This window comes from Peromyscus maniculatus, chromosome 7, assembly GCF_049852395.1.
Source record: "Peromyscus maniculatus bairdii isolate BWxNUB_F1_BW_parent chromosome 7, HU_Pman_BW_mat_3.1, whole genome shotgun sequence".
NCBI lineage: Eukaryota > Metazoa > Chordata > Mammalia > Rodentia > Cricetidae > Peromyscus > Peromyscus maniculatus.
This window is the reverse complement of record NC_134858.1, coordinates 84,604,152-84,626,303: the sequence shown is the minus strand read 5'-3', so window position 1 is coordinate 84,626,303 and position 22,152 is coordinate 84,604,152. Positions and strand designations below refer to the sequence as shown.

At 39.6% G+C, this 22,152-nt stretch overlaps 1 pseudogene; it reads left to right on the top strand.

The window, feature by feature from the left end:
* Window positions 1–10,868: 10,868 nt before the first annotated feature.
* LOC121831172 (small ribosomal subunit protein eS1 pseudogene) lies at window positions 10,869–21,748 on the top strand (annotated as a pseudogene).
* Window positions 21,749–22,152: the final 404 nt, after the last annotated feature.

Below are 22,152 nucleotides of genomic sequence, written 5' to 3'. Positions count from 1 at the left end.
CAGTCCATCTCCACCGTTCAGGGTCCCAGCACAGAGAGCGCTCACCCATCCAGCTCTCGGGTCTCCAGGCGCCTCCCCTGGCCCCACCTCATAGGTGTGACAGTTGCCAAAGTGTCAGTGGGGGTTGGAACTTCTAGATCCAAGCTGGAATGGCTACCCACTACAGGTAAGAGAACTATTTTGTACATAGGCAATTTCAGTATGTCTTTCTTTTAAATAAACTGGTGCTTTGCCATCTACTTTCTAGCTTCCAACAACATACTGGCCTCTCTAACTGCTGTTACATCCCTTTATCATTTTTGGTTTATACATTTCTTATTCCCCTTATTACTTTAGCAGTATTTGAAACAAACAGATCCAAATATGTCTACTACTTTTTCAATTTATCCACCAGACAGAAAAAGTTATATAAAAATAATTGAAAAGAAGATTCCAAGCTCTTGAAAATGAAGAACAGACTGCAATTAGCCCACAGCATCCTCTTTGGCAAGATGAGACACCTGCTACTTGGTAGAGCATCTTCATGCTGAGAGTTTACAGGTTGAATGTTGTGAGCACATAAGAGCCCAGGATAAAGCTTTTCTCAGTTTCTGAGGTAGGGCCTCTTTCTGGGTACACTTACAGTAAATTTGACCATATCCTTCCACTTATTCTTCTATTTGTTTTTATGTAGGATAAAAAAAGAACATTTTTGTTTAGTCTTTTTCTTCTACAGATGTGTGTATGGGTGGGAAATGGAAAAGGAGTTTGTTTTCCATTACTCACGTGGGTTTAAATGGCTTGGGAACCCATGCCTCTGCTCTGCCAAACCCACAGCATGCGACCCACATGGCACAACACTGCCTTTCCTCGTGTATCAAGGACCAGAAGAACGTATGACGTAGTAAAGATGTTCAAGCCAAACTGCACTACAGGACAACAGTGGAAAGAGAAGAGCATGTTTTTCAATGAGGTGTTGTTTGTCCCAGTCACCACAGCAATGTCTTTTTCACAATCGGACCCAGCTACTCAACAGATGGAGGAATGCGGTTTTAAGATTGCTGAGTTAATTGTACTTTCCTCTACTCATAGACCTCAGATTTGGATATCAAAGATGCCTGAACTTTTCATCTAAATAAACAACCCAACTACTGCTGGAAGAGCATATCTGAGTGATGTCTAAGAAACAGATCTCTCCATTGTATGGCAGTTTCACTACAAAGCTCCTTTAGATAGGATTTTCTTCTTTGAGTAATTGTAATTCTTCTTGAGTTTAACTTATTAATTAACCCATGTTATATAATTCTTCATTCAAGATTTAGTAAATACATTTTTTAATTACAACAAAATTCAATTGGAGGAACATTCTTGGACTTGTAATTAAAATTCCAAAAAGAACCACAAATTTAGTTGTTTTTTACAGAGCTCCAGTCCTTTCACATTCTATCATTACAAATATCATCCCTGAGAAGTAGTGAGCAAAGGGAAAGAGAGAAAAAGAAAGGTCAGAACTATGCTCTCATTTAGCTCATTACAGTTTTCTTTATAATAACATTAAAAGATGTAAAGAATAAGTAACCCATGTTTATTAAAGATTTTATCTAGGCATATTCATAATAATTTGCAAGAATTACTAGCATCCACCTATGGAATTCTTTTATCTTTACCAAATGAAATTCTGCATACACACCCATACACACACACACACACACACACACACACACACACACACACACACACACTCACTTCTCTTCTACAGCAAAAGATAGATATAAGATACATGATAGATGAGAGAGAGAGAGAGAAACTTGCCTAAGTTCACCTAAAGGTGAACTCTGGGGGAGGAAAGTTCTAATCAAAAAAATTTGTATTAACTCTAGTGCAATGGAGGAAGAAGGAGATACCATTTGTTTGGCATCTGCTTTGCTCCAGAATGCTACTATCCCTCATCTGGTACTTCATTTCCCTGCTTCACAGATAATGAGACTGAGACCTGGTTTTTGAGACACTGTGTGACTTTTCCTAAGGACATACAAACAAACATGTACTCACCCCATATACAGCACTGAGAACAGACCAGAGAAATTAACTTCAACTGAGCCTCTCATACCGAACCGGTTAGTTTACTGGAGTTGCTTACAGGAGTATGGACATGGGGTATTTGCAAAAACATAAACTACTCAAAGGCAAGTTTTGTTTACTTCCTGAGTTTAATGGGCCTTTCTCCAGGACAGAATGTTTCATTTCAGTGGACATTGCTACCAAATACAGCATTAGTCAATATAGGATACAACTGGGATTTGAACCTAGTACCTTTTATTTTGAAATACAGAGCGAGTGTAGTGTCATGGTGAGAAATATAGATTCTAGATCATGACTGACTGTATCAGGGTTTTGATCGAACCTTTATAAAAAGCCATTTACTTCACTTCTTTGATCTTTAGTCAAGTATTCTTGTGTAACAAGTTAACTGTTCGTGTGACAGTTCATCAAACAGTACAGAGAACCCTCTTTTTTTTCACTTCCTCTGGAAATACCCCAGCTGCACAGGGATGAAAATGAACCCAGGTTGGGGGTGAAGAGGTATTAGAGAAGGTGGAGGGTTTCTGGCAACAGTGAGAAAGAATCAGAAATAATGAAGGACTAGTCTTCAAAGCTGGTCTTTGACTGTCTTCCGTTGGGCTATCCCCACAATGCTGTTCCCACATACTGTGTTAGCTCTCTGGAGCCATCCAAGATTCTATGTGGAACAGTGAAGTAAATGCTACTTAAAACACGGTCTGTTCAAACATCTTTTTGGTACAAGGACTCATTCTCAATTCTTCTCACAACAAGCATTAAATGCATGAGATCTGGAGACACAGGAAGTTGTAACAGTGTCCTGCTTTCTCATAGTCATTGACAAAAATAGAATAGCAGCTGTCAGTTATTCAGTGCACACTAATCATACTCTGTCTCTATATCTCATTTACATTTATAACACATTAATAACTTGCCAGAAAGATCATTTCTTTGGTGATAAAACAATTGTGCTTAAAAAAAAAAAAAAAAAAAAAAAAAAACGGGGTGGCGCTACAAGGAGACTCCAGCAGCAGCAGCTCTGTGTCATGCCGTTTGGCTGGGGCAAACAGGCCTCAACCAAGTGCAGCCCGGGGTTTCTAGCCCTGGGCTCACTAGAAGATGGCAGCAACAATTCTATGCCAACCAGGAGCTCGTCCAACGCCTCTGGTGCCTGGCCATCTGGCATAGTTATTGTGAGCAAGTACAGTATGGGGAGGTGGAAGAGAGAGAGAGGTGGAGTGGTTCATGGAATGAGAAGAGAGGCAGATCTGCAGAGATAAGAGTATGAGGAACAGGCCAACATGAATGGCCTGCTTGCCACCCAAGTCCAGGGTGATGTCTGGACCTGGACTATAGCCAAAAGCCAAGTCTTGGCCTTAGGTCCTGAAGCAGCCAAGGGAGTCTGGGATGATGTCTGTGTCTCCTGTGGCCACTGAGGGTGGTGTAGAGGCCTGAAATTGGGACCTTCACCTGGGGCCATGTGGGTGCCATAGAGCCACACTGCCACCTGGGCCCTGGTGACATCTGGACCCAGGCTGCTACCAAACACCATTTCTGGGTCCATGGTCCTACCACAGCTGGGATCTGTGTTGATGTCCAATGGCCCTTGTTGCCACCAAAGGGCACAGGGATGCCCAAGGTCTAGGCTGCAACCTGTGACCAAGTTGGTGTCCAACAGCTGTGCTACCATCTAGCCACATCAATTTGAGTGGCCAGAACTGTCACCTGGGACCATGGTGCCGTTCAGGACAGGGCTTGGACTATGGGCCATGTCTGGGTCCATGTCCCTACTGCAGCCAGGCTCTATGTTGATGTCCAAGACTCCTGATTCTATTGAAGACCACTGATGCCAGGGTTCAAAGTCACCACCAGGGGCCAGAGTGACATCTGAGCCTGGGATACTTCCTAGAATCATGTCTGCATCCATTGTCCTATCATAGCCAGGGTTTACACTGATGTCCGTGGCCCATGTTGCCACCAGAGGCCACATGGATGCCAGAGATCAAGGTCTCAATCTGTGGTCATGTGAGTGTCCAAGGGCTGTGCCATCACCAGGGCCAAGCTGATCTGGATGGCCTTTGCTGTCACCCGGCATGGCATTGTCCAGGCCAGGGCTGATGCTAAGGGACATGTCTGGGTCTGTGGCCCTACAGCACCCAGGGTCTTGTTTGGTGTCAGTGGCTCCTGTTGCCACTGAAGGCTGTGCAGGTACCTGGGGTCTGGTCAGCCACCTGAGACCATGTTAGTGTCCAAGGAATATGCTGCTGATGGGGCCATACTGATATTGGGGTGCTGTGTTGCCACCTGGAGCCATGGCAACATTGGGACCTGGACTGCTACCTAGGTCCATGTCTGGGTCCATGACCCTGCAGCAGCAGCCAGGGTCTGTGGTAATATCCATGGCTCCTATTACCACCAAGGGCTTGGCAGATGCCTGGAGTCTAGTCAGTCACCTGAGATCATTTTGGTGTCCAAAGGCCATACTGATCTGGGTGGCCTGTGCTGCTACTGAGACCATGGTGACATCCAAGCGCAAGCATCTGCTGAGGGCTGTGTCTGGGTCCATGTCCTGTTGCAGCTGGGGTCTGTGTTGATGTGCATGGCCAGTGTTACCACAAGGGATCATAAAAACCACACCTGTTGAGGTGAGAGGGCCATGCTGAGCAGGCCATGCCTCTTGCAGGATACTGCAGCAGGAGAGCTGGCCCCTGAACTCAAGAGAGACCGCCCCACCTCTCACCATGGGCTTGCACCTCACCTGGGAGGCACACTAGAGCTGATCCTATTATAGGGGATGCAGGTGGCTCGGCCCTGATGGGTGTGAGTACAGCAGAGCTGACCCCACCTCCCTGACCACCTTGAAGCAGAACAGATGTTCCTGCACACCTGAGCCCTGCCTCTGATTTTCCACTTGATACTCTTTCCAGAGGAAACAGGCCATTACTGAAAATAATAAACTACCTTTGTTTCCAGTTATTCACACCAGACATTCTCCAAAGACTTATTGTAAACTAAATGCTCAAGTTGTGGGCAGATGAGATGCTTCAGAGGGTAAAGGTGCCTGCTGCCAAGCTTGAGGACTAACTAGCAGAAACAACATGGAGGGAGGAGAGAACCGACTTCCATGAGTTGTCCTCTGACCTCCACACATGTGCCATGGCATTCAGGAGTACACACACACACACACACACACACACACACACACACACACACACACCTCAATAAATAAATATGAAAATAGACATGGAAAAATCTCATCATACAACAGTGGGTTTTAAAATGATCTCATCTCAATTTGAAGAGCAAACTGTACATTTATATAGAAATTTACAACACATGTATGCAGATGAACACACGGGGAAAAAAAGAAATAATATATGAGAATATGGTAGGAATGGTTACCATGGGGAAAGCAGTGAGATTATACAGACAAATCAAAGACAAAAACACTTACATTATATCTAACACATTTCTGTAGTGTTCAAATAGTTCAGCATTTAGCTTATTTCTTTATTGTGATTGTCATTTCAGGACTGTAAATGCCCAAAATAATTCATTTTCTTTGACTTGTTGGTTTGTCTTTTCTTTTTTCTTTTTCTTTACCCCTCTCATAAAATACATCCTGACCACATCTTCCACTTCCTCATTCCAGTCCCCTCCCACCTCCGCTCTCCCACAGATCCACTACTCTACCATTTCCCTTCAGAAAAGAGTTGTACCTATATTGTGATTGCCCAGTTTGGGGTTTTTGTGGGACTCCTAGCAGTGGAAGTGGGGGCGTCTCTGTCTGTTTTGCTTGTTCTTGGGTTGCTTTGCCCAGTCTTGATATGAGGGTTTATGTCTACCCTTATTGCATCTTGCTATGCCATGTTTGGTTGAAATAATTTGTTTTTGAGGTTTCCTTTTTAGAAAGTCAAGAAAATTTAAAATCTACTCAGTTCAAGAAATGACTATGTGTTTGTTTTCATGGCCTATTGCCCAGGATTTGGTGATGGGGCCTACTTAGAAAAGGCATGCCCTTTATTTCTGGGGCTGACAGTTTCTTCCATTCCTAACTATCCTTCTGCTACAAGCTCTGGGAGGCATAGTATTACCAGTTCATCATTTCTGTGGCTATTTGAGTATTTTCTGCTTCCTTGATGGGACCTCAGGATGTGAGAGTCACCAAGGAAGTATTTTTCCTTTCAACCTAGATGAAGTGATTAAAATGCATCCCTCACTGCCTGTATGACCTACCTGGTGAGATAGTGGCACAAACACTATGGGAATAACCAAGCACCATCTTATTGTATTTAAGGCCCACTCCATGAGATGGAACCCCTGTCTGACACTGTCAGGTGGCCGAGAACTGAGACTAGATAGACCATGGTCCTAGGTGAAAGCCACAGACTATTCATCTGGTAAAGAAACATAGCAATAAAATGACACCTAATGACATTCTGCTGTGCCCATATATCAGTGTTTCACTCAGCCATCATCAGAAAAAGCTTCCTCCTGCAGCAGATGGGAACTAATTCAGAGATATACAGCTAGGCAGTGTACAGAGAGTGAGAGACCTTGGAACACTCAGTCCGAAATGGGATGTCTTCAGCAAACCCTCCCCTCAGGGCACAGGGAACTCTGCACAACAGAAGGTAGAAAGATTATAAGGGTCAAAGAGATTGGATGACACCAAGGAAACAGTGCCTTCCAGGTACAAAACTGATGGGCATATGACCTCACAGAAACTGTAGGTGTGTGCACGGCCACACAGGTTGAAGTCAGATGGGATCACAGTGCTGAGAAGAAAGGGGACGCAAGCTTCCATCTTTAATCAAGAAGTTATCTACAAGTGCTTACAAAGGAAAAAAATAGTTTTCCCTAATGGAGTCTCACTGGGTATACAAACCACAATTAAAACTAAGCCCCATGCTCAGCTATAAGGTATGGAAGGCTAACCCAAAATAAACTCAGTTGTATTCTTGTAGATTTTTCTTTGACTCATATTGCTCTGTTCTCAGGATTTGTCTTTTGCTTGTATATTATGGTGTGTGTGTGTGTGTGTGTGTGTGTGTGTGTGTGTGTGCGTGTGCGTGTGCGTGTGTGTGTGCATGTGTGTGTGTGTGTGTGTGTGTGTGTGTGTGTGTGTGTGTATTTCCTGTCCTTTTACTTTGGTTTATTGTTGTTTATTGTTTATTTGCGTCTTTGTTTTCTAAAGAGAAAGAGAGAGAAGACATGGAATTGGATGGGTGGGGAGGTGGGGAGGATCTGGGAGAAGAAGGAGGGGAAAATGTTATCAGAGCATATGATATTAAAAAGTTTATTTTCAATTTAAAAAATGATGCAAAAGAATAACAATGACATAGAAAAGATGTCATTGTATAGAAGCATTTTTCTTGGTCATTTGTTAACAAACTTTTCTGGAGGCATCACCTCCAAAATATTTTGTCTTTTGAGGACTCCAACCACAGGACCTGTGTTAAATTCAGGAACAGAAATGCAGAATAATAGCTAATTCTAAAACAGATTTAAATTTTTCATAAAGCCAAATACCTTCATGTTCCACATTTTCTTGACTTCTACTTTGGGTTCAGATTCTTCTGCCTCAGGGCTGGAGAAATGGCTCAGTATTTAAGAGAAACTGCTGCTCTTTCAGAGGATCCATTTTTGGTTCCAGCACCCACATGGCCATTCACCTTGACTCCAGTTCCAGGGAACCTTTCCCCCTCTCCAAGCCTTCTTGAGCAGCAGGCCTGTGTGTGGTGCAAATACATACACAGCCAAAACATTCATACACATGGAATAAAAAAAGATTAACTCTTTAAAAAGTAATCTGCCTTGGATAATACATGCACTTTCCCAAATGTTCATTTTTTTTATTTTTTTTAAGATTAATAACAATGTCTACTTTATTGAGCACTTAAAATATGACAGTACCATCCTAGAACCCTTTCTGAAATCATATCTTTGTTCTTCAAAGATTCTTTATGAAGTGTATACTTCTCTCTACTTTATAGAAAGGCAAGGTGAAACAGTATGACATTGAATTGCCTATCCAAACTGAGAGAGCTAGAGGCAAATCTTAGATTTTGACCTGGATTTGAACCTAAGCAACAGTTAATAACTCAGGGATCTTCATAGTGAGAAAGATAGATGGAAATGCCATTCAGTATGGATGATCCCCATGGCAAATTTGCAAAGAAGGGTTTTAAGATATCCATGTCCTTTAAAATTATCTAATTTGGAAAAAATTATCTTCTCATTTTAATTACAAATCATGTAGCAGCATCTTAATATTAATTCACACATGTGTGTGTTTAAAAGCAGTATAGATGGAGGATACTTTTACAAAATCCTTATAAGACAGGAAATACAGCCGGGCGTTGGTGGCGCACGCCTTTAATCCCAGCACTCGGGAGGCAGAGCCAGGCAGATCTCTGTGAGTTCGAGGCCAGCCTGGGCTACCAAGTGAGCTCCAGAAAAGGCGCAAAGCTACACAGAGAAACCCTGTCTCGAAAAACCAAAAAAAAAAAAAAAAGACAGGAAATACAATTGTATACATCTTTATTTATTTTAAAATGGAAATTATTAATTCTTTAGAAATGCTATTCTAAAATAGGTTTTAAAAGATAAGCCTGATTAGTTGCTAATCCTTCTAAAACCTCTCTGTCTCTCTCTCTGTCTCTCTCTCTCTGTGTGTGTGTGTGTGTGTGTGTGTGTGTGTGTGTGTGTGTGTGTGATATAAGAGAAAGGTTCAATTTTGTTTTAGGAGATGATGGCATTATTTGGAAACTAACACACATTCCCCAGTGAATTAAAACACCCACATTTTATATGTTAACTTTTCATACATTATTGGAAATATTCTGCTCTATCTTTACATTTACTTTCTATTCTTATCGTAAGATTGTTACGTTTTTCACATGTTAACCTATCTAGAACAGTAGGTGGAGTTCTTAAAGCACTCTTTCCTTAGTTTTCATGAATTGTTTTAGAGAATGCACTAAATAATGAGTTTTTATCATACTTTTACACATGAGTATCACTGTAATTTACACATATTCAGTCCTCATTACTCCACAGACACCCCTCTTCCATTGGCCTTCTTGCCGTCCCCCACCAATAGTTCCCCTTATACTTTCATGTCTCACATGTGATATTCAACATATGTGCCATGCATGTACATCCATGGGCTGTGCTTTCTGATCATTCAAGGACTCTTCTGTTTCTAAGAACTGAAGTTACCACACAGCACAGGGTCTCATGATAAATCTGACTGTGAAATGGCCTTGTCACAAGCAGTACATACAGAAGAGAGGGCTAGGGAGAGAAAAAGCCCTCCTAATGAAGCTTTGATCTAATAGACAGCTGAAAAATATCACTGGAACCAGACCCATAAAGGGTTCCGCACAAAACTGAAATTTAGATGTTATTTGTGCACGTGTCATATTTCTTAAAATAGTAGCCTAAAGAAAGCTGTACCTCAGGGAACCCCATGCTCTCCTATAGCAATACGTTACAGTTGCTAATGAACCACAGTTTCTAGAATCATGCTTCACCTAGAAGAGTTGGGAAGAGCCCCAGAAGCCCTGTTGTGTCATTTCCGTTTTCATATAGTTAGAAAGTTGAAAATTACCATCAAGATCATTGAGTACTACTTGGTTTAATCTAGAACTTAGTGTACTTTAAATGCTTCATTATAAATGCATATAGACAGATTTTGGTAATATTTCTTCAATGTTTCACAAATCAGACATGCAATGCTTCCAAGGGAAAGAATTCCAGTGAAAATTAAGTCATTCTTCATCAAGAAATACATCCAATTGGTCTCACCCTCTAAGGTAGTGAAGGAGTGAAGATTCAAGAACTTGCCCCTTCTTCCTTGATTGTATATAATTTTTGGTTGTGAGTGTAGCCTTTAACGGCTGAGCCATCTCTCGTTTATAATTTTAAAGATCAATAATAATGAGATCTAATACATGTGAAAATATAAATATTTGTTGTTTGGTATCCTGCTTTAGTGTAGAATGGAATGATGGCATTATGCAAAGTAAAATACTGTGAATTGATGAAAGTGAAAAAGCTTTAAAGTAGACTGAAAAGTGGAAAAGAAAATTGTTGTCACAAATCCCTAGGTACTTAGTGCCAATGAGAGAGAAAAATGTAGATGTATGATTTCCAGCTAACGAGAGGAACATGTGTCTGCAAGCAGCTGTATAGACTGTCTGTGAGTGCTGGACCTGCAATGCAAGGAAGCTTACCCACTACACACTGTTGAAGTCTAACATGCGATGTAAGCATTGGGGCTCACAAAGTGTAATGTGTGCTGCCAATGACTTCCTTCAAAGAGTGCGATAGAAGCACCATGTTAGGCACCAAACTGCTTTACACATGACAATGGAATGATTTATCAACCATCTATCTACTAAATTCTAGGCAGTTGTTTCTAAATTATTTATTATTGAGAGACACAATAAGATGCTTAACAATAGCCTTATTTAGAGTGTAGTCAAGCTAAAGACTAGAGATATAAAAGAACCATCAGGAGTGCACATTTAGAACACACATCAGCACCAGGGCACACATCCCCACCTTTGAGCCTGATGCCAGTACCCTTCTCATGATGTGCACCAACAGCTTGCCTTTATCTTGAGATTAGCACAAAATGCTAGCCATCCAAAATTCAAAGCATACAATTAATTAAATGTCAATTCCTTAACATTGGCAGTTTAGGATTATCCACCCGAAATTTATTTTAAACTTGGTATTTAACTTTTTATTCTAATAATCTCAGTAAGTTTAGTAAATAATCTGTTTTAAATGGCATGAAACAAATATTTGTACTAACGATGGCTGAGAGGCACCAGCAGGATGGCAGAACAAGTCCTCATCTCACGTCTTCTGACACATCAGCTCGGCAACGAATGGACAAGTTCCCTTTGTGAGAAAGAGGACCTCCTTGAAAGCCACTTGAATGCAGGAGGAGCATGAAATTATCGGCAGCAAGGAAACCTGCCAGTGGCCAACCTCCTAAAGAAAAGTGAACTTCCCTCCCCCAGAAGCCATCCTCTGTCAAGAGTACCTCCGTTAGAGTTGGGGTCTCAGGAGTCCCTTTTCCTTCCATGTTGGAGTTGTTTTTTGTCTTATATGGAACATTTTAAAACATTATTTCTTTTTTTTTTTTTTGGTTTTTTGAGACAGGGTTTCTCTGTGTAGCTTTGCGCCTTTCCTGGAGCTCACTTGGTAGCCCAGGCTGGCCTCGAACTCACAGAGATCCGCCTGGCTCTGCCTCCCGAGTGCTGGGATTAAAGGCGTGCGCCACCACCGCCCGGCTTTTCTTTTTTTTTTTTAGATTATAATTACATCATTTCCTCCTTCCAAGCTTTCCCATATAGATGTCCTTGCTTGCTTTCAAATTCAGGGCCTCTTTTTTTCATTAATTGTTGTCACATACATATATATGTATTCCTAACGACATAAATACAACCTGTTCAGTTGTATACCATTACTTATATATGTTTTCAGGGCTGATCATTTGGTATGCTTACCAGTTGGTGTGCTCTTCCTTAGGGAAGACTATTTCCTCAACTTTTGGCATTCTTTATTGGCCTGTGGTCCTCTGTGTAGAGTTTAGGCCTTGTGGGATTTCTCCCCTGTTCACTTTAGCATGTCTGTTGTTGTCCTTATTCAGCTCACGTTTAGGCCATCATGTTGGTGAGAGTTCTAAATTCTGACATCCCTAGGAGACAAGTTGAAATTTTTAACTGGCTTGATCTTATATAGGTCTCCAGTAGGTAACAACAGCTGCTGTGAGTTCTTGTAGATAGCAGCCAAGCTATGTCCTGAGTTGAGCATTTCACAGCTCTCCTCTCCATCCCCCAGTATTTGCATTCTTTCTGCCCCTCCCCTCCAGTATGTTCCTTGAGCCCTGGGACTGTGGGGGTTAGTTTAGCTGCCCAATCAATCTACAGTGGCTCATTCTAAGTACTTGACATTAGAAAACTTCTCTGAACAAGATTGAAAGCAGCACGAATCTATGGATAGAGACATCAATGTTTCATTCAGCCTTTAAAAAGAAGGAAGTCCTACGATGTATGGAAACATGGGTGAACCCTGAGAATAAACCCAGGAAAACAAGACAAATATTTCATGAGTTGTGACTATATGGCATCTAAAATAGACCATTTTTTAACAAAATAGTCAAAATAATAAAATCGCAGTAGAATAATCATTGCAAAGGACTGGAAGTGTAGGGAAATGAGATGCTGATCATCAATGAAGAAGTTTGGTTTGGTTTGGCCTGCCTTGTCTGTGTGTGTGTGTGTGTGTGTGTGTGTGTGTGTGTGTGTGTGTGTGTGTGTTTCATGGGATTGAATCTGGGTCTCGTACATGCTAGGCAAATGTTCTACACTCAGGTGTGTCCCCAGCCAGAGATGAACAAGTTCTAGTGACCTGGTGTACAGAGGGGTACAGGCAATTAACAACACTATATTTTGAACTTTAATTTTTATTATGAGAGTAGATTTCATAGTATTTAAAAATAAAACTACAGTAATGGTAGTAATAACTTAGTGTGCCTTCCAACTCTGACATTCTATGGTTATGTGGTTTTTGAATAGTCTGTATTAGTTTACTGGGATCTCAGCATAACTCTAAATTATGTTTTCTATATTTCACCCGTTTCTGATTTTTCAGATGGAAAACAGTTAAAAATGAGTCCTTCTCTAATGCATTCAGTCCCTTTGTGCTCATTTATCAGGCAGTAACAGACTAAGAATTTCCAAAATAATGGCTTTTTAATTGACATGCAAAGTAATTCCAAGATTAGAATATATATTTCTTTACCTCAATAGCCAAAGCTATCCAACAGATAGACACTATGAATATGATTATTCACAAGTTAACAAAAAAAAGACTTGAGAAAGGTTAATGTTGTGATAGGTTTAAAATAATCCATGAATCAAATGATTAAAATGTAAACAAATATATGAAATTTATACATATAAATGTATACATGTACATAGTATGCTGACAACATAATAGAAAATGTTCTAAGTGAGAAGACTTGCCGTGCAAACTAGGAAAGCAGGAGGATTTTTTGTTTGTTTGTTTGTTTTGGGTTTTTTTTTAATATATCAAAGAATCTGTTTCATACCGACAAGAGAAAAAAAACTGATATTTGGGCCCCAGATTTAATCTAAATCTCTCCGCATTTTAAATCACAAAGTTAGGCAAGCACATGTGCTTTGGGCAAATCTATGTAAATGTCGTTTCTGAAGGAAACCCAAAGCCATCAAGGTGCAGTGCTCAAAAAAAAAAAAAAAAAAAAAAAAAAAAAAAAGGACAGGTCCTCGTAGTCCAGGCTTCTCACTGGGGAATTGGGAGGCCAGAGCTAGAGGTTTCCAGTGCCAGGCTACACTGCCTGGCACAGCCTGACCTACAGCTCATTCTCAACCTTCAACCTGTTTCTGTTTCTATTCTGGCCATCCAAGTTCTGATTCTGTGGGAAGTGTTCAGTGACAATTCATAAGTGGTTGCTGGCTTTGTTCTGGGTCATTCAGAATGGAGATAGATTCTAGAGAAAAGTAGAGGTACTCAGCTCATGCAGCCTCTGTTAACCTATGGCTCCTGTAAGAAACTATCATGAACTTAGTGGTTTTTAACACTACAACGTTATCTCACAGTTGCACAGGTTTGAAGTCCAGTACAGGAGGCTGGAAAGTGGAGCTGTGAGGGGGGCTATATTCTTTTCTACAGGTTCTGAGGATGACCACTTTCCTGCCTTTTGCAGTTTCTCACAGATGGCCTGCAGACCTTAGATCATGGTTCCTGACTTCCATTTTCAGTGTCCTCTGCATTACATCTCTGACCATAGCCAAGTCTTCCTCCTACCTTGAATACAGCCTAGAAATGTCCTGTGCCTCTCATGAGGCTATAGAATCTATAGTATAGAAACATTTATAGTATAGCTATTTCTTCTCAGAATCTTTGATCACATCTTCAAGGTCCCTTTGGCAATATAATGTGTAAAGTCTCAAAGATGAAGGCATAAGCATTTTTGGGAGCCCTTACTCTGCCTCCAAGTGGACCCTTGCCATAGTAACTCACACAGTGGTGGTTGGGATGAGAAGGGTTATTTTTTGTGGGTTTTTATTTTCTTCTTTACTTCCTTTTGTTCACCCAATCTTGTTCTCATTTCTCCCTATTTCTCTGGTCCCGAGCATCAGGTATCCTGATAATTATTTTGACAAAATTTATTTTAAAAGAATGAAAGAAAAAAAGAAAGGTGAAACAAAAAGACAGAAAAACTTGATGCTGTTCTATCTATACCTTAATTTTTTCTTTCTTTTTCAGGGGAATGGGGGTGGTTCAAGACAGAGTTTCTCTGTGTGTAGTCCTAGCTGTCCTGGAACTCACTATGTAGACCAGACTGGCCTCAAATTCACAGAGATCCACCTGCCTCTGCCTCCTGAGTGCTGGGATTAAATGCATGTGCCACCACACCTGGCTTCTATATCTTAAATTTAATTCTAAAGTCTTTAGATTTGAGAATCTGTGCACCAGTGCTGACCATCAGTGATGGAATTCCAGGTATAAGAGGTAGTTTATATTTACAGGTTGAATATATTTCACTATGTATATATACCACTTGTTCAATATTCACAATGTATACACATTCAAAATATCATGTTATATACCATACATATATGTGTGTATATATGTGTGTGTGTGTGTGTATGTGTGTGTGTGTATATTCCCCTCGTCAATTTGAAAAATATCTTGAATATGTAAATGACTTGCGTTTTGTGGAAGAGGAGGCACAAGAGAATCCTCCAGTTCACAAGAATATTCTTATATCACACTCTATATCATACAAGTCTATTCTAGTCAGAGATGACCCCTCTGCCACCCAAAGTCTATGGTCCCTGTCCAGCTTCTTTACAGCAGAAATGTTCATTCTCCACTATTGAATCAGAGTGGAAGTTTCTCTACTCCACAGAGGGCTCCTGTACTGGGAAACAAAAACATACCTTCATTTCCTCTTTCATCCTGTTCCTCTGACTTGGAACCAAAACAGAGAAAAGGCTCAGCCTTCAGCTTGGTCTAATGGCCATGCCTCTCAGAAGCCATGTTCTAAACTGCTCAAGGTCCTTAGATCTTGATTTAGAAGTTAGTACTACTCCAGAGCTCTATCATCTCCCACACCTGTATCTTTCTCATCCTATCCTCTATAACTCCAAAAATCAAGTAGCTATATCCAATAAAAACAAAGTTAAAATTCCAACCAAATCTGTAGACTCCAGAAATGTTAAAGAGTGAGAATTCATATAGGATACCAATCAACTTTCTCCTTTCCATCTCATTTTGTAGATAATCAACTGTATCTCTGAAGTTTAAAATTCCTCAAGAAGCTCTGCTTGAGCTCAGAGCTTGAAGAGTCATTTCCGTATGTGTCTGAAGTTATATTCAAATAAACTAGGTAGGGCTAATTCTAAGTCAGTCAGTAGGACCAGCCCTTGGGTCAATGTCTAGGATACCTTAGGGGTGATCTGGCCCTCTGCTTTAGGCAGACACATTGGATGCCTTGAAAAGATACACTACTGTACACCCCATCAAAACACGAATAAGTAAAACTCTTTTGACTTTTGTTTAGTCAGATAAAGAAAGCTGTATTTTCTTACTAATCAGAGCTGTATGCTCTCTCCTTGTGCTCAAAATACAGGATTTGTTATGTGCACCCATTTTGTGTGCTTTTGAGCCAGCCAGCATCTTACAGGGCACGTGAAAGAGTTTAACTCTGGATAGTAAAACAAACCCGGTATCTTGGGAAATAATATCATATCACATATCATTTGGTTGTGGAATTGCATCTGGCTGGCCTGACAACTTCAGGGATGGAAAATTCTCAGCCTCTTAGTGAGACAGCTTGGAGTTATTTCATGAGGCTTGAGTAGTTCATAAAAGGTAGGCACACATTGGTGAAAAGTGTTTCAATTTTTCTAAGACACCCTCTGTTTGCTGGACAAAGACTGCTGATATGTCATCAGTTCTGCGAGTTGCAATGAAGGATGAAGTTAACTGGTATGAAGTTTCTAACTTACTCTTATGAATTTTGACACCTTAATATCACTTAGCCTAAGCTGCTGTTCAGAATGTTAATAGACTGAGCCTTTGAAATCTGAGTTTGTTCTGACTTTAATAAATAGCATTTGATAAATAATATGGTTGTAATAAATGTTTTTCATGAAGATATATGTCTATGTGGGATAGGAAGGGAAGGATAAAACATGACTTAATATTATAATTCAAGAGTACCTCTAATTTTAAGAAGATAAACTTAATCTTTTTTCCATAAAATTTGGAAGCAAATTTCTTCAGCTGATTCTGCCTCGCATGAGTTTGGAAAGACCCTCTTTAAGGAATCCAGGCAGCAAGCTAACTTTAAGTTCTCAGTCTCAAGAAAAGAACTATTTTAATTAAATACAGAGATTCTCCACCAACCCCAGTCCTCAATTATTTAAGACTTTAAGAAGAGGCATTAAAATGGCATTAATAAAGATGCTGACAAACTCCCGAGCATGAAGAGCAGAAAATGAGTTCTCAATGAATGTGGTGGTTGTTGTTGCTCTCATAATAAATGAGGTCTTATAACTAGGAAAGCTGAACACTTTCCTCATGTGGTTTAAATTAATCCAGAAAACTTTTCACATGCAGTTTGTTCCATACATACCCTAAAACATGTTGCTTAAAGGAGCAATGTAAGTCCACATGTCCCTGACAGTGAGGCAGACACATCAAGGAATCTTTTGTAGCCACATGGATCATGCACAATTTAAGATTCATGGCTTGAAATTTAAAAAAAAAAATCATGGACACCTCTCCAAAAATCTAACCACTCAAAAAAAAATTCTCTCCTCTTCTAACATCTGTTGAAAGCAAAGGGGAAGAAAAGAGCCTACACACAGTAATGGCTTTCACAGGGCGAGTTTCATTTCCTGGTTGTAAAAGCTTCCTTCCATCACCTTTGAATGCTGCAGCAACTATTGCAGCTTAGGAACATGATGAAAAGAAGTGAATCTGATCTCATATGAATCATCACAGTGAGCAACATCAGTTTGACTTTGACTTCAAAACATAGATTTAAGTTATAGAAAATATCTTTTTTCCAACTAATATTCACTGAAAAGTAAATAGAACATGCTGCTTTTTAATAAATGTACCCAAAACAATTATTTCAACCAGACAGGGAAAAAAATCTTACTGAAAGGGAATTATGTGAAAGATTCATTCTTCTTCTAACCAGCACACATCAAAAGTTGGCATTCTGCAATGCCCAGGCAAAGCTGGCATTCCATGAAGAATCAGAGACACAGCATTTTCCAGATACATGAATCCATTTCTGACCCATTTCTTTGAACAAGATTCCAATTTGGTTAAATGTGTGGCAGCTCAGGATGCCACCGTGGATCATCTTCAAGGAATGTTCTGGGAAAAGAACCTCAGTCCTTTCTACCATTCTTAACAAATATCCTCTTCTGGCCTCAGTAGGCAACTTCACATGTAGCATTCACACACACACACACACACACACACACACACACACACACAGAGAGAGAGAGAGAGAGAGAGAGAGAGAGAGAGAGAGAGAGAACACATAAACTTTTAAAAAGAAAAATAGCTGTAAAGCCACTATAATCAACATGATTATATTAGCATGAAAATAAACAAATGCATGCCAGGTTATGTAAAAAGCCCAAAGAAATCTTAAAACACAACTAAACTGACATTTCATATATTTTTTTAGTGAATGGACTATTTAATGGTATAGGCACAGCTATTTGCATATGACAAATATGATCACACATTTGCATCAGTAAATTTCAGTCATCTTAAAAATCTTTTATGATCAAAGTTCAACATCTCTTCATTATGAAACTTATGAAGAAACTGGTATTAACAGGAACATACTCCAAAATAAAAAGGCTATATACAACAAATATACAGCCAACATTTTACTTAATGAGTAAAAATTAAGAGCATTTCTTCCGAAATCTGGAACAAGAGTGCCCATCCTCTCCATTCTTACTTGATATAATGCTTGAAGTCTTTACTAGATGAGTGAGACAAGAGAAAGAAATAAAGGGAAACATGAGAAAGGAAAAAGTCTAATTATTCCTATCTGCACATGAAATAACCCTAAAATGAAAATACCTTGGAAATTCTACCATAATAAATACTCTTAAACGTGATAAACACTTTTAGAAAAGTAACAGAATCCAAAAATGAACATGCAAAAATAAGATGCTTTCCTATGCACCAATAATAGGAAACTTAAAGGAAATCAGAGGGAAAATCCCACTCGCAAAGGCTTCAATTTAAAAAATAAATAACTACATGAGTTACTTTCCTACTGCTGCGATGAAATACTGTGACCAAAAACAACTTATGTAAGAGTTTATTTTGGCTTAAGTTTCTAAAGGATTAGAGTCTAGGTGACAGGGAAGGCTTGGCAGAAGCAGAGAGCTGACTGGTCACAGTCATCTGCACACAGGAAGCAAAGAAGGAAGCAGAAAATGGGACAAGGCTATAAAGCTTCAAAGTCTGTCCCCGACCATGTACTTCCTCTGACAAGGTTGTACCTCTTAGAGATTCAACAACTTCCCTAAACAGAATCACCAACTGAGACCAAGCGGAGATATTTCACATTCAAATCACTCCAATAATCTTAGGAATAAATCTTACCCAAAATGGGAAAGACCTGTACAATGAAAACCTTAAGACACTGAAAAAAGAAAGTGAAGAAGACACTTGAAGATGGGAAGACCTCCCTACTGTGAGATGGTCTTTCTGTACACTGTGAATATGTGTTGCTACCATTGGTTAATAAAGAAGCTGTTTTGGCCTATGGCAAGACAGGATACAGCCAGGCAGGAAATCCAAGGGAGATACAAGGAGAAGAAAGGTGGAGTTGGGTGGGGAACACTGAGAGCCACCAGGGGAGCAAGATATAATGGAACACAGGTAAAGCCATGAGACACATGGTGATACATAGATTAATAGAAATGGGTTAATTTAAGATGTAAGAGCTAGTTAGCAATAAGCCTGAGCCATAGGCCAAACAGTTTGTAGTCAATATTAAGCCTCTGAGTGATTATTTTATGAAATGGCTACTGCCCAGGCAGGACTGGGAGGGATGAAGAAACTTCCATCAACACTTTCCATTCTTGTGAATTGGTATAATTAACATTCCCATTCTTGTGGATTGGTCTAATTAACATTGTAAGAACAGCTATCTTTTTTTAAACCATAAATTTCATGGAATTTCCATAAAAATTCCAATAGTATTCCTTACAGAACTAGAACAAACATCAAAAGTTCACACAAAAGCAAGAGCATCCCAAATGATCAAAAGCAGAAAGAGCAATGCTGGAGAAATCACAATGCCCAACCTTAAACAGAACCGGCACAATACTATCACAAAGACAGACATCTAAACCAAGGTGACGGAACAGAGAACCCAGAAATAAACCCACACAGTTACAGCTACCTCATTTCTTAAATATTGTAAAGAATTTTATAAGTAGATGAGGACTCTTTTTAACATCATCTCCCCTCTTCCCTCCAACTACTCCCATGTTCCTTCAACTCCTCACTCAATTTCATGGTCTATTATTCTTTAATTATTACTATGTTTTTTATGTATGTGTATGTATAATTTATAAATGCAGCAATTTGGGATCGAATAACCTATCAGGGGCTTAGCCCCTGAGAAGAGGGTTTCTCCCTTTCTGATCAGCCTGTAAAACCTCATGAAATTTTCCCCATCCATGTTGAGGTCAGTTGGTGTTCTTTTTCAGGTTTTATTTTTGTAGTATGAATCTTAAAGCGTCTTATTAATAAAAAACAAACCTGAAGCCAGGTATTGGGGTGAATGCTGGAAGATCAGAGAAGCAGACCAAGCCACAGCCACCTCACTTTGCCAATTCCTCAGCTGATCCTGTTTCCTCAGACTGGAAGTCTCTGAGTCCTCATCCAAATGGGTCTCAGCTGAACTCCTGCTCAAAAGCCTAAAAGCTTAACCGACCCTAGTTCCTGGTTTTCATGCCATATATACCTTTCCACTTCCTGCCATCACTTCCTGGGATTAAAGGCGTGTGTCACCATGCCTGGCTATTTCCAGCGTGGCTTTGAACTCACAGAGATCCAGACGGATCTCTGTCTTCAGAATGTTAGAGTTAAAGGTGTGTGTGCCACCATTTTCTGGCCTCTATATCTAGTGGCTGTTCTGTTCTCTGACCACAGATAAGTTTATTAGGGTGCACAATATTTTGGGGAACACAATATCACCACATGTTTTGTTAACCATATTGTTGAGACTTCATGGGTAGAGCTTCCCTGTCATTCATAAAAGACACAATCTCACAAGAGACACCGTGGTCTTCTGACTCTTACAATCTTGATAACACTGTCAAAACATTCATTGTAGAAAAGATAACCTCTAAGAAATGATGTTGCAAGAACTGGATTTTCTAATGTAGAAAAGTAAATCTAGGTGTAAATCTCCCAAGATGGATGAAAATAAATTCAAAATGTATCAAAGACCTTAATGTAAGATCTGAATCATTAAAACTACTAGAGGACATCAAAGAAAATATTTTTTTTCTTAAGAAATTGTTGGTTCATTTTACATACCAACTACAGATCCCCCTCTCCTCCCTCCTCCTGCCCCTCCAGCCTCCCCCCAACCCAACCCCCATTCCAGAGAAAATACTTTAAGACATAGGGCACATGATGATTCCCTGAAAAAAATAATACAATAAAAGAAATTAATTTCAAGAATTATCAAATGAGATTAAAAGAATTTTAAAACTTCTGACAGGGGTAAATAATTGCCAGACTAAAGAAACTGCCTCATTGCCTAGAGAATGGGCAAATAATCCTGAATAACTATATATGTGACAGGGGATTAAGGTGTAGGATATACAAAGTACTCCAAAACTTAAACATCAAAAACCAAAAGCATCCTATCAATAAATGTGCTAATGAACTAAATAGACAGTTCTCAAAAGAAGAAGAAAAATGGCCCATAAATAGTTGAAAATTTTTCAGCATTGATGGCTATTAGAAAACTCTAAATTGCTTTTGGCTCTAGGAGCAGCACCATGGTAGTCAGCAAGAAGGAAGCCAAGAAGAAAATAGTTAATCTATTTTCTAAGATTGGTATGATGTGAAGGCTCTGAGTATGTTCAATATTAGAAACATTGGATAAACACTAGTCACAAGGCCTCAAGGAATCAAAATTGCATCTGATTGCACACAACACAGGTTTTGTGTTTAAAGAGGGCCTTGCTGATCTACAGAATGATGAAGTTGTATTTTAAAAATTCAAGCTAATTACCAAGAATGTTCAGGGCAAAAACTGTATGACTAACTTCCATGTCAAAGATCCTACCCAGGACAAAAAAAAAAAAAGTGTTCCATGGTCAAAAAGTGGCAGATCATGATTGACGCTCATGCTGATGTTAAGACAACTGATGGTTATTTGCTGCATCTGTTCTGTGTTGGTTTCACAAAAAAAAAAAAAAAAAAAAAAAAAAAAAAAAAAAAAAAAAAAAAACGCAATAACCAGATATGCAAGGCCTCCTATGTGCAACACCATCAGGTCTGCCATATCTGAAAGAAGATGGTGGGCCCATCCTCAGGTCTCCCAAGAGAACTTAGTTCATAGATTTCAGACTCAACTTCTGCAATTTGAATAGGGAATTCTGTGTCTATGTGGGGAATTAGCAAGGCTCTTTAAGAATCGCATAGTAAACGTCATTGACTCTCAGACTGTTTATCCTCTGCCATATCTGCAGCTGCTCAACTCTGCTGAAGCAAATGGGTGGATGTGGCAATATTCTAACAAGGCTTTATTTTTTAACTAATTTATTTTTTATTATACTTTTTTATCCAATATGTTTTTATCATATTCTCCCCCTCATCCAGCTCCTCCCTACTTCCCTACCTACCCAACTTTATCTTCTTTCTCTCTAAAAAAAAGAAAAGAAAGAAAGAAAGAAAGGAAGGAAGGAAGGAAGGAAGGAAGGAAGGGTGAGTGTGATATATGGTGTGGTGATATATTGTATACCT